Genomic DNA, 14,841 nt, shown 5'->3' on the forward strand with positions numbered 1-14,841 from the left:
TCTTCAACTGTTATCAATCCATTGCTGGATAAAGGCTTTCTTAAACTATTCAATCTATTGCTGGAAAAAGGGTCTTCAAGTATTATCAATCTATTGCTGGATGAAGGCCGTCATCAAACTCATCCGAAAGTTTCGATCTTGCTTTCCTATTTACATCGGCTGCTTTTACTACTTTGTTTGTGTGGTTCATTCTTCGGTTATTTGACTTCCCATTGTTGCAAGTTCAGTTCTTTCGGTATCGTCTAATTCTTTCTAATACTTAAAATTAAAATCTGTGAAAATAGGGCATCAGACAGATCAAGAAAGAATTTTTTTTTTTGAAGAACATAATCTACACCGAATTGTCACGCAATCGAAGAAGATTTTAATTTGTGTTCGAATTCGCCAAGCGTTTGGTTTAATTACAAAACCTTTATGTAGCTCTAGTGTAGAGAGTGGAACTTTTTTACGAAAATTATCTATCACGTCGTTTGTTTTCATCGAATGATACATGCATCTCGATTATTTCCAGCCTTAACATAACGTAAAATCAATTATTCTTCTAATCTTATAAGCAATCGACGGCATGGCGGCACATATATGCACTAAAGTGCTCTGCAAGTGCAAGTAAATGCGTACTATATGAAACATCTTTCCCGTTGGTGTAAGAAAATTGAGTGCCAGAACAGACATCAATGTCATTGTTGTCATCGACCTCGATGTCTATAATACAATGTCATCGACCTCGTTGTTTATCACATTATTCGACTTCAAGAACGGTGCGGGATATCTCTAAATTACGAAAATTTTTGTAACCCTTATTCGTCGATTTTCAAGAATTTTTGGCCTAGTTTTTAACATACAATTTCTCAAATGAATCCGAAATTGAGGAATTGGAATTAGTTAACAGAACCACTAAGACAGATTTTTGTTTGAAATTCTCTTCAATGTTAGACAAAAGATTCACAAGAACAATGAGGTCAATGTCTGAGCTGATACTCTACCTTCTAACTTGCATCTTATCAGCTGGTTGCAACTTCACGGTGAAACGTTGCAGTTAAAGATTGAATCCTGACTACTAGATAACGAGGTTTGGCAACGGTTGAATATGTCGATGTTTTTAATGCAAGTCATTAATGCTCTATTTTTAATTAATTCCACATTTTAATAATTCTCAGATCATTCAACTTCATTAATGAGAACTTATTAAACGCACTCTATTCTACAATCACCAGCATTTTTATTGTTTGACTCTTATTTTGTTGATTTCTTTTCAAAGAAGCTGTTGTCTTAATAATTCATCCCATCTGTTAAAGAAGGGATTTCAAGTGAAAGAATCATTTAGCTCTCTCTCTCTACTAATGAAAATGGATTTCCCTTTTAACATCTAAAGAATTAGGGAGCCACCATCGGTGTTTGGGATAATAAAGCGTCATTATCTCCCTGAATAATTACTGAAGAATGACGCATTCCTTTCGGTAATTATCGCGCGATTATGAATTATTGTAGTTAATGGAGCTAAGTCGACGTGTAAAAGACTGATAATGTTGGTGGTTATATAATATTCTTAGCCTGTTTAACTTCGAATTTCTTGCATTTTTTACACGCATGTATTATAAGTATCTTGTTAACGAATTAAGTTTTCACTATTGCAATTTAGCGAAATTTTTTGTAATTTAGTAAAATATGAAATCTGCTTTTTAATTTTGTTCAACTTTTAATCAATGATTTTTTTCAATTCATTAGCTATGAATTAATATTGATTGTATTGTAAAATACAGTTTTAAATTAATAAAAAAAATATTTTTAAATCCTTCGGGACTGATCAGATTTCATGAATTGTTTTAATGATGTGATTGAAATCGAAAAGTTACTGGAAATTGAAAGTATGCAATCGAAAAAATTTACATATGCGTTACAAATTACATAATTAAATTAGCTATTAACAATTATTGACTGTATTGTAACGGACCCTTCACAAAATATTTTAATTTAAAAACGGACCCTTCACAAAATGATTTTTCTTTTAATCGGACCCTTCACAAATTTGTTTATCTTCCTTATTGTTTTGTTAATTGAATAAACCCTTCCCAGGGCAGAAAACAAGAAAAATGGATGTAAACGAATTAAGTTTTGTCTTCGCAGACGTTTCTTCCATTATTCGTCCGAAATGAATATTCTGCTTTCAGCAGTATAGGCTAAATACCAACTATTTGTATGTTGCATCTCTAATTTAGAAGAAACAATTGCTGTTTATTTTTGAAAATTTAAATTTTTTTATTAAAATTTTACAGTGCTGAGCATAATCTTGTATCTATTTACAATTTAAAAACTCCTTGAAAAAGATTTTTGCAATAACCGGACCCTATTTGCACAAATTCATGAAAGCAGGACCCTGATTGAAAGTATGTGAGTAATTTTTTCACAACTTGACAAAAACCGGACCTTTCACAAAATGTCTGGACAGACCCCTGCATACGTTTTTAAATTAGTAAAAAAAATATTTTTAACTCCTTATAGGAACGGATCAGATTTATTGAATTGTTTTATAATGTAATTGAAATTTAAAAGTTACTGGAAATTGAAAGTACGCAATCAAAATATTAACACCAGTGTTATTTAATTAAAATATAAATTGACAATTTATCACAAACAAAACCTACATTATCTTAATCCTAAATCACAGCCAATTTTCCCCATCGCATCAGTTCAATCATGACCATCCAATGAAAATATTACCAACTCACTAAGTTAATGCAATATTCATTAGAAGGAGAAAAGAAAATACGAAGGGGAAATATAAGCATAACGCCAGAGGGTTTAGCCAAAGAAAAATAAATCTTCGCCAAAGAACTGAACAAAAAAAAAACCGAAATAATTTTCACGTCCAATTTCATATCTTTGAAGGTACTTAATGATTCAAGACATTCTGCGGCGACACTTTTGGCAATATATTTTTTAGTAAGTGCGAAACATAAAGGCTGGCAATTTTCTACACTGTCTTGGTTTTACTTTACCAACAGCTTCTATGTTCCTAAACGCATAATATATATATTTTTTTTATTTTAAAGGCGTGTTCTGCTCGAAAGTTACTGAAGGACGTGAAACGTAAGCCCCGACGGGACGTAGAAAAATCGTTTTTGATTTGTTCCATGGGGGCAAGCTGTGAGGCAGTTTGGAAAGTTGCATAAATTTACGTTGCAAAATGTAAAAGAAGAGGTTAAAAATGTTTTAAAAACAATTTTTTTTCGTGTGTAAAAGAAAAATACCTGCATTGGACACAGCTACGTAGAAACGATCCGAGTGGATAAGCTGTTAAAAATGGATAAAACTGTTAGAATGAATAAGCTGTTAAAAATGTCTCCCGCAAAATTTTTTTTAATGTATTTTACAAAATTTAAAACGTTGTTTTATTATGAGATTTTAAATAGTAATAATTTGAAAAAAGTAGTTCTTAAAACAGAATAGAATGGGGAATGTTTCTGTCAAACATTTTATTATATTTTAACTCATTTTTACTCTTCCATATTTTGGTGTTGCTTTAAATTTGATAATTTTATTTTTCCTTTTGATTTAAACACTAATCTTTTTTTTTCTTTAATTAATCTACATTAATATTTTCCTGTTAAGTAATATTTTCTTTGAAAATTTCTAGATTTTTCTTTTTGATTTAAGCACAAATCTATTTTCTTCAATTATAATGTTTTCCTGTTAAGTAATATTTTCTTTGAAAGTTTCTTGATTTTTCTTTTTAAGCACAAATATTTTTTTCCTTTAATTAATAAGCACTTAATGTTTTCCTGTTAAGTAATAGTTTCTTTGAAAATTTCAAGTTAATTTTGATTTAAAAAAAATAACTTTGTTCGTTGAGGCTTGTGTATTCAGTACACAAAAATGTGTTATAAACAAAAATCTGCTTAACGAATGGAATAAATTAGAGTATTATGACAGAATTATGATTATTATTAATGATTAAGTTGGATTGGATTCTTTAAAAAGGTTCGCTTACCATTTTTTTTCTCCTTGTTAGTTTTTAATGTTTAGTTTTTACTAAGCGTAATAAAATATGTTTGTGTTCTTATTTCCTTCTTATGCAGATTTAACCTAAGATGGGAAATATTTTATGCTCCAAGTTTAATTGCATTGTTGACCCAGAGCCACGCTAGATAACATAATGTTACACTAGAACATAAATGAACTATTGACAATTGCATGGGATGCCAATAAGACAACACGCTACATTCCGAGATGCTTCTATGAGATACCTTAATTTCTTATTATTTGATCACAATTGAATAACATTTTCAAAATATCGACTCGTATACCTTCCACTTCCTTTAAAAGAAAGAAAGAAAAAACTTCACTCTTCCTTTCTTAAATAAATTCAATTCGTTGAACTCACACCTAATATAATCAATTCGACTAAAGCATCCGTAAAAGAATGAACAGATACAATATACATATTTATCGCGCCAATATCTAACTGCTAACAGGGCCATCAACAACAAAGACAATACACCAAACACTCATCCCATCAATTCCCCAATTCGTTAGAAAAGGAAGTAGGCACCCCCCTTTACGTAACCGAAAATCCCTTTCAAAAGCTAATAAATACCTACCCCCTTATCTCCGGATTTACAGCATTGCTAGCAATTAGTTGAGGGTCATTAACTACCCCTTTTACCTCCACCATACTGGATGGAATACATGCACTCTACAATCCGCCTTTCCTATGATGGACAGACCGTACATAAACGCTTTCTATTGCTAAAACCCCATTGTGTCGCCATCGAGCATGGGATTCTATCGATTTGGCAGTGAAGTTGGCGATGCTGAATTATACGGCATCTACACTGAATAGACCAAAACTGGCGTGAAGATACAAAGCAATTGCGAAAAGCTCAGATGGTGCTGGCGATCTGTCCAGATTAAGTCATTGTTATTTGGAAGTACTGATAATCTACTGTGAAATTACTTCCGGAAGGAAATGTTATATGAAAATTTTAAAAGCTATTAGGAATTCATTTTAAAACAATTGTAATAAATATCTAATTGAAGATGGTTTGAAAGATGTTTGTCTAATAGAGGGTATTTTATTGAAGATAGATTGTTCTAACTTTTGCAAAATTTAGTACAGAGAGTTCAGTACTAAATCAGTATAAGGCGCCATAAAATATTTTTCTTTTTTTCAAATTCAATGTTTAAGGTACACTCTGAACTTTTGAGCTTAAGAAAGTTGGCGTTTTCTAAACCAAATTAAATACTATTTTTTTTTATTTAGAATTTTTAAAATATTTGAAAACTATTAAACTTATATAAATTGCTAAAAAATTCAAAATAACTCGATTAAATTAATTGTTTTCTAATAAACATGATAAAAAGTCCAAGAAGCTTTTTGTTAAACTAATAAAACGACAAAATCATTGAATGCGAAAAAATTTCCAATTAAATTTTAAAACAATTCAATTTATATAAATTAGCTAAAACCAAAATCCTAAATATTGGATTAATTATTTCCTATTAAACATAATAAAAAGTCAACAGCTTTTTATTTTTATTAAACTGATCATTAGTATCATTGTCATCATGTGAAAACAATTATATCGTTGGGAACAAGAATATCATTGAAAACAATAATATCATTATCAACAATATCATATCGAACATAATTTCCAATTAAATTTTAAAACAATTTAATTCATATAAACTTCCGAAATCTAAAGCAACTCAAAAGAATTAATTGTTTCCTATTAAATTTGATAAAAAGTCTTCAACAGTTTTTATTAAACTAATTACGAAAACAATGATATCATTAAATGCAAATTATTTCTAAGTAAATTTATATAAGTTGCCAAAATTTAAAATTATTCGATTGAATAAATTGTTTTCTATGAAATATGATGGAGAGTCTTCTTCAGTTTTTAATAAATTAATTGCGAAAACAATAATATAATTGAGTGCAAAATTTTTTCCTATTAAATTTTAAAACAATTTAAGTCGTAAAAGTTACCAAAATCGAAAATAATTCGATTGAATCAATTGCTTCCTATTAAATTAATAAAAACAGTTAAAGACTTTTATCAAAACTAATTGTGGAAAAAAATAAATGATTGAGGGCAAAATAATTTCCAATTAAATTTATATAAGTTACTAAAATCTAAAATAATCCGATTGAATAAATTGTTTCCTATTAAATCTGATGAAAAGTCTTCAACAGTTTTTTAATAAATAAATTCTAAAAACAATAATATCATGCGAAATATTTGCCAATTAAATTTTAAAACAATTTAATTCGTGTAAGTAACCAAAACCTAAAATACTTCGGTTGAATTAATTGTTTCCTATTAAATTAATGTAAACAGTTAAAGAGACTTTTTTTCAAAACTAATTATAGAAAAATAAATAATTGAGTGCAAAATAATTTCCAATTAAATTTAAATTGCTAAAATCTAAAATAATCAGATTGAACAAATTGTATCCTATTAAATTTGATGAAGAATCTTCAACAGTTTTTTAACAAATAAATTGTGAAAACAATAATATCCTGCAAAATATTTTCCAATTAAATTTTAGAACAATTTAATTCATATAAGTTACCTAAAATAATTTGATTGAATCAACTGTTTCCTATTATATTTGATAAAAAGTTTTCTACAGTTTTTGTTAAACCAATTAGGAAAAACAATAACATCATTTAGAGCGAAATTATTTCAAGACAGTTGGCGATAATTTCATCAGTGTGGCGACATCATTTAAAAAATCCTATTCTGCGGCGAGTTAATAAAATGGAAGAATATTTTCTATCAAATAATACCAACGAAAATAAAAAGAATAAACGAAAAATGATGGTAGCTTATTAGAAGAGAACTTACTCTTGGGATTAAATTCTTTACTTCCGCTCTAAGAGGTCGGATGATTTGAAGGGAAGAGGTGATGACCTACGAATTAGGCTGCATGTGATTGATGGCTAAAAGTAAACAGGACTTCTTTCTATTGTATGCAGTGCCACTTTATGCTAGGATTGAATTAAAGTTTCAATGCCCGGGACTTTTAATGCTGAACATTATTTCGGAGAAAAGTCACAGACTCAAATAAGCTAACAATGGCGGATTTATACTTCTAATTTAATAAATTACTACTTTAACTTAGGATGTAATAAGAATTATGTCCTTCTCTGGAATGGTGTTTGAAAAATTTATACGTTAAGATAGTTTGGATTGCTCTTCATGCGATGTTAATGACTTCTATAATTTATAATAAATGAGAGTTAAATTAGGAGTTTGCCAAGATTTTGCTGCATGAAAGTGAGGCTCACATCTCAAATACAATTTCTTGAAATCTAAAAAAGAATTTTAAAAAGGAAACCTATTGTAAGAAAAATGAACTCCTGATTTTGCCAAGAGTTTGCTGAAGTAATGCATACTAATTCTCAAATAAATTTTTTGAGCTATAAGAAAGAATTTTAAAAATGATACTTTTTATGTAAAAAATGTACTCCCAAGTTTGCTTGAATTTTGCTGCATTGAAGTAATGCACACTTAATCACAAATAATATTTCTTGAAAATTAAGAAAAGAATTTTAAAAATGAAACTTATTACAAGAAAAATAAATTCCTGAATTTGCTAAGATTTTGTTGCTATGAAGCAATGCATACTAATTCTCAAATGAAATATCTTGAGCAATAAAAAAGTATTTTGAAAATGAAACTTTTTACATGAAAAATAAACTCCCGAGTTTGCTAAGATTTTGCTTCATTGAAGTAATGCATACTAATTGTCAGAAAAAATTTCTTGAGCAATAAAAAAGAATTTTAAAAATGAGCCTTTTGAAAGAAAAACAAACTCCCGATTTTTCTAAGATACTGCATGAACCTAATGCATACTAATTTTCAAATAAAAAATCTTGAGTAATAAAAAAGAATTTTAAAAATGAAACATTTTATAAGAAAAATAAAATACAGAATTTGCTAAGATTTTGCCGAAGTAATACATACTAATTCTGAAATAAAATTTCTTGAGCTTTTAAAAAGAATTTTAAAAATGAAACTTTTTATATGAAAAATAAACTTAAAAATAAGCTTAATAAAAATAAACTTAAAAATGAACTTAATAAAAATAAACTAAATAAAATTAATTTTTATATGAAAAGGATTTTGCTGCATTGAAGTAATGCATACTAATTGTCAGAAAAAATTTCTTGAGCAATAAAAAAGTATTTTGACAATGAAACTTTTTACATGAAAAATAAACTCCCGATTTTTCTAAGATATTGCTGCATGAACCTAATGCATACTAATTTTCAAATAAAAATTCTTGAGTAATAAAAATGAAACATTTTCTAAGAAAAATAAAATCCTGAATTTGATAAGATTTTGCTGAAGTAATACATACTAATTCTCACATAAAATTTCTTGAGCTTTAAAAAAGAATTTTAAAATTAAAACTTTTTATATGAAAAATAAACTCCCCAGTTTGCTAAGATTTTGCTGCATTGAAGTTTGCTAAGATTTTGCTGCATACTAATTCTCAAAGAAAATTTCTTGAGCAATAAAAAAGAATTTTAAAATACAATTTCTTGAGCAATAAAAACGAATTTTAAAATACAATTTCTTGAGCAATAAAAAAGAATTTTGAAAATGAAACTTTTATAGGAAAAATAAACTCCCGAATTTGCTAAGATTTTGCTGCATTGAAGTAATGCATACTGATTCTCAAATACAATTTCTTTAGCCAATAAAAAAAAATTTTAAGTAATGAAATTTTTATTTGATTTTATTAATTACTAGGACCATAATGTTGATTTTATTTACTATTTATATTAACTATTTAATATTCCATTTTTTATTTCTATAATATTATAGCAAAATGATTTTTATACTTTTTGCACCAATTAATCTTCAAAAAATTTTGCTATAGTATTCATGTTTGCTTTTTCTACCTTAAATTGTCATTAAACAAATTGAAAACAACTATAAAAGTAATTTATACCCCTAAAACATTATTCTTATGCAACCTCTGGTTATTCCAATCAACTTCACTTTGCTTCAGACAAGAATGTTGGTAAAGCACAAATAAGATTACCCCAAGGGTAACTAAAAAAAAGTAAAAAACATTTTTCTATTTTCCAAACTTCACCTTCCAACCTTTAACGAGTAATAGCGCGCCTTTTATAACTCAAAACTAGGGCAGGAAAAAAAAAAAGAATATTAACGTCCTAGAGTTAACGGACGCAAAAAGAACGGCAGCAACGAAATTCGATTAAAGTTATGTGAGAAGAATAACACTGCGGGGCTTCGAGAATTTCACGTGAAATTACTACATCAAAAACCATTTTTCGTAGAATAACAAAATACAATCTTAAGCAAAGATGCTAAAACTTAAATCTGTGTGCTTTTAAGAGAAATTGGTTACCGAGGTTGTATTAAAATTCTAGGAAAATTCTGAAATTTATCTTAAAACCTTTCTAGAAGCAGTGTCAATTTCCTAGTTTCTTGTTTGTTTTTATTCCATTCTTTGTTATTAAATTGACTTTTGACTGTATTCAGTTTATCTTTACACAAAAAGCGCAACTGTTTTTTCTCTATTGTTCTTTTACAGTAATAGGTTTTGATATTTTCTGCAAAATATAGTGAGATTTATAATTTAATTTATCCGATAATTAAATTCAGTTTTAAATTTAAACTATATATTTTTGCTTCCTTCGCACTATAAAACTATATATCAAATAGATGAAAATAAATGGTTTTTGTTCATTTTTTTTTAACACTCTGAAGCTATTAGTGACGTGGAAGTATTTATCTTTAGTGATTATCCAAATATAATACTAGATATAAACAAGTTGTATTAAAATTTATGGTTTTTGTTGATTGTTTCTTCACTCTAAAGCTATTAGTGACGTGGAAATATTTATCTCTAGTGATGATCCAAATAAAATACTGGCTATAAAAAGTTGTATTGAAATTTAAGGTTTTTGTTGATTGTTTCTACACTCTAAAGCCATTAGTGACGTGGAAGTATGTATCTTTAGTGATGATCCAAATATAATACTGAATATAAACAAGTTGTATTAAAATTTATGGTTTTTGTTGATTGTTTCTACACTCTAAAACCATTAGAGATGTGACAGTATTTATCTTTTCTGGTGATCCAAATATAATACTGGATATAAACAAGTTGTATTGAAATTTATGGCTTTTGTTGATTGTTTCTACACTCTAAAACCATTAGAGATGTGACAGTATGATCTTTAGTGATGATCCTAATATATACCTGGATATAAACAAGTTGTATTGAAGTTTTTGGTTTTTGTGGATTGTTTCTACATTCTAAAGCCATTAGTGACGTGTAAGTATTTATGTTTAGTGATGATCCAAATATAATACTGGTTATAAAAAGTTGTATTGAAATTTATGGTTTTTGTTGATTGTTTCTACACTCTAAAACCATTAGAGATGTGACAGTATGATCTTTAGTGATGATCCTAATATATACCTGGATATAAACAAGTTGTATTGAAGTTTTTGGTTTTTGTGGATTGTTTCTACACTCTAAAGCCATTAGTGACGTGTAAATATTTATGTTTAGTGATGATCCAAATATAATACTGGTTATAAAAAGTTGTATTGAAATTTATGGTTTTTGTTGATTGTTTCTACACTCTAAAACCATTAGAGATGTGACAGTATTTATCTTTTCTGGTGATCCAAATATAATACTGGATATAAACAAGTTGTATTGAAATTTATGGCTTTTGTTGATTGTTTCTACACTCTAAAACCATTAGAGATGTGACAGTATTTATCTTTTCTGGTGATCCAAATATAATACTGGATGTAAACAAGTTGTATTGAAATTTATGGTTTTTGTGGATTGTTTCTACACTCTAAAGCCATTAGTGACGTGTAAGTATTTATGTTTAGTGATGATCCAAATATAATACTGGTTATAAAAAGTTGTATTGAAATTTATGGTTTTTGTTGATTGTTTCTACACTCTAAAACCATTAGAGATGTGACAGTATTTATCTTTTCTGGTGATCCAAATATAATACTGGATATAAACAAGTTGTATTGAAATTTATGGCTTTTGTTGATTGTTTCTACACTCTAAAACCATTAGAGATGTGACAGTATTTATCTTTTCTGGTGATCCAAATATAATACTGGATGTAAACAAGTTGTATTGAAATTTATGGTTTTTGTGGATTGTTTCTACACTCTAAAGCCATTAGTGACGTGTAAGTATTTATGTTTAGTGATGATCCAAATATAATACTGGTTATAAAAAGTTGTATTGAAATTTATGGTTTTTGTTGATTGTTTCTACACTCTAAAACCATTAGAGATGTGACAGTATTTATCTTTTCTGGTGATCGAAATATAATACTGGATGTAAACAAGTTGTATTGAAATTTATGGTTTTTGTGGATTGTTTCTACACTCTAAAGCCATTAGAGATGTGACAGTATTTATCTTTTCTGGTGATCCAAATATAATACTGGATGTAAACAAGTTGTATTGAAATTTATGGTTTTTGTGGATTGTTTCTACACTCTAAAGCCATTAGTGACGTGTAAGTATTTATGTTTAGTGATGATCCAAATATAATACTGGTTATAAAAAGTTGTATTGAAATTTATGGTTTTTGTTGATTGTTTCTACACTCTAAAACCATTAGAGATGTGACAGTATTTATCTTTTCTGGTGATCCAAATATAATACTGGATATAAACAAGTTGTATTGAAATTTATGGCTTTTGTTGATTGTTTCTACACTCTAAAACCATTAGAGATGTGATAGTATGATCTTTAGTGATGATCCTAATATATACCTGGATATAAACAAGTTGTATTGAAGTTTATGGTTTTTGTGGATTGTTTCTACACTCTAAAGCCATTAATCTTTAGTGATGATCCAAATATAATACTGGTTATAAAAAGTTGTATTGAAATTTATGGTTTCTATACTCTAAAGCCACTAGTGAAAAAAATTAGCTGAGTTAAACGTAACGTAACCATGTATACCACTACTAGTAGAACTCTAATGCTCTTGCATTGCAAATTCGTAAAACTTCTGATATGTACCTACATTCTTTTAATAAGCATAATATGTAATGAAGATCCTCCCAATGAGGTGATCCGGGTTCGAACCACAGCGAGGGCTGGTCGATACGAAGTGCTGACGTAAAGCATCCTCAGGGGTAGAAAGATCATGGGTTAGAGTCTCCTTGCCTTCTGGCTAACCGTAAGAGGTTGTCGTAACTTTTCTCCCCATAAAACGCAAATGCTGATCAGTTCCGTCAAGAAGGCAAATTTCTCTCAATCCTTGATCCATGACTTGTCTTCTGGATTAGGTTCAAAACTACAAGGTTACTGAGTTGAACACTGGCAGTCGTAAATCAAAATTGGGTGGTCGGCTGTTCAACAACAGTTATAAAATTAAATAAAATATGTAATGATATACTAAATTTAAAGTAAATGAATTAAAATGAAAAAAAAATATTTCGTATATTACTATCTAATTTTGGGCTTCAAAAAAAAAAACATGAAACAGCATTTTTTTTTCTTAATTTATTTCGTACTTTCATAGTTTAAATTCAATCAGAAAGATGAGCAGTAATACAATTGCAAAACAAAAGTTGATCAAGCTAATTTTTCATTTAAAATAATCTACATTTACAATTAACTACCATAAGCAAGGTTAACAGAATGGAAGAGTAAGATAGGGTAAAAAAGAAACTGCAAGTCAATTTACTTGGACTGTTTTAATTGAAAAGCAGAATTGCTTAGTAAAATTATTATTTAAAACTGATAAACGTAATTAAGATCTTTGCAAATAAAAAACTAAAAATTAAACAATAAATTTGAAACAATTGAGCTATTAACAGAGAAGCACTTTAATAAAACACCCTTACTTTGTTAAAGCTTTATTCTCTCGAAATACAGCAAACATGAAGACCATTTTTAAAATAGCAACCCTATCTAAAAATAGTTCACTCAGATAAGACCCATTTTTGCCAACTCAAGAGAAATAATTTAATACAATAATTATCGTAAATAAGTGATAAAAAATGCTGAGACAACATTAAAATGTTTGATTTTTACTTAAAATAAATTTTAAAACTGTGTATTAGATAGACTGTGCTGTATGTTACATATAGCACAGTTTTTACAACTAGATAAATTGAAATTATTTTCAATTAGCAATCGGCTTAATCGCAGTAAAATTAAGAGGCAAGGACGGCTAGGATATAGCAATTTGGTTCTATTTGACGTATTGAAACTGTATTTCACGGGCGTATTAAAATACTATTTTCTATGTAAAAATATACTAAAAATTTATAGTAAAATTAATTTGAATGTTTAAAATTTTTATTTAGAATTTTATTTCTATTTAAAGTCATGGGACTTTAAAATTTGAAAATGACCCAAAATTCTTAAAAAAGAAAGAAAAAAATAACTTCATTTAATTTGATATTTTTTAATAAATTTGATATATTAGTATAAAATAGTAAATATATTTTTTTTTTAAAAAGTCTTATGATACTTTGACTAAACAACTATTAAAATATACCTTTTTCTCTACAAATCTCGAAAATATTATATTTAACCCCATTCATGAAAAATTACTCTTTTTAAATCTCTGATAGTAAAATTCGATAATTCTATACACTTTTATGGAAAAATATATAATATGTTAATTGAACCTAGTATCGAAAAAAAGACTTTTTTCATATATATTTTTAAAACTAACTCATTAAAAGCATACAAATTAAAAGCATTTTCTCTATAAATCATGAAAATATTTTATTCATCGCTGCCCGTTAAATTCAATTCCTAATTACTAAAATATTTTTTATCGACGGAATTTTTTACTTTATAAAAAGTCTACTAATAATTGTATTTTTCTCACAAAAATAAACCTCTTTTCTTCATTATTCATCTATTTGATATTTAATCTAATAAAACGCTAAAAAGAAGTCACTCTCAGGGAATGTAAAGAATTTAAAAAAAATAATAATAATGTACGTATTTCCATACAAAAATGAGAATTCAGTTTTAGAAATAGTGAAATAACATTTTCCTGTTTCCCAAATGAATTATTATTTATATGAAATTCAATCATTAAGTAGAGTTTCTCGAAATATTTTTTTAAATTTATATATATCATATTTTTCTTTCCCATGGGGAAAAAAGTAGTTTCTTTTAAGATAATATATCATACTTTTTCATTTGCTGCACTTATTTATTTTATTTCTTTCTGTTTATTGCTTATAAAAAAACAAGTAAAATAAGTTTTTTGAATAATTAATTTTCGCCAAATATCTTGCTTAAATGTTAAATAACCTAATACAATTTTCCTTTTTTAATTTAATATTCTGTTTCTCAAAAGCTTCATTTTTTTTATCGGAGGTGATGGGATAAGATGTTTCCCTTATTTGTTAGTATTTGTTTTGTACTTCGTGAATTTTTTTTTTTAAATCAAAGAACATTTAAACTTAATTTTGTTTTAAATTATTATATTTTACTAAGATGTAATTGCATCAATTGCATTATTTTTTTTAATAAAAAAGAAGTTGTACTAATGAAAGAAATAGCGGGAATGTAAAAATTATTCCTAAAATTTTTTTTTATTGAAATACTTACATACATGGGAATGCTAAAAAGTCAGTATTTATTCAAATGTTACGTAATTGAGTTATAAAATTCTTTATGTATGTGACGTCATATTACATTTAGAATTTATTGGAAAAAAAATTCAGTTACATTATAATGTAATATGATATTTAGTATTTCAGTTACATTTTTATGTTTGGAGATGAAGTTTCCCCTTATTTGTTAATATTTTTTTTGTAATTCGTGA

The 14,841-nt window shown here is 27.5% G+C and overlaps 1 protein-coding gene across 1 annotated transcript in view; it reads left to right on the forward strand.

The window, feature by feature from the left end:
• LOC107451820 (uncharacterized) overlaps window positions 1-14,841 on the forward strand; it is a 326,140-nt gene that overhangs the window by 273,643 nt on the left and 37,656 nt on the right. The gene's annotated exons all lie outside the window — the stretch shown is intronic.

Source organism: Parasteatoda tepidariorum, chromosome 5 (genome assembly GCF_982258835.1).
Source record: "Parasteatoda tepidariorum strain Cologne lab strain chromosome 5, Ptep-v5.0, whole genome shotgun sequence".
Lineage (NCBI taxonomy): Eukaryota > Metazoa > Arthropoda > Arachnida > Araneae > Theridiidae > Parasteatoda > Parasteatoda tepidariorum.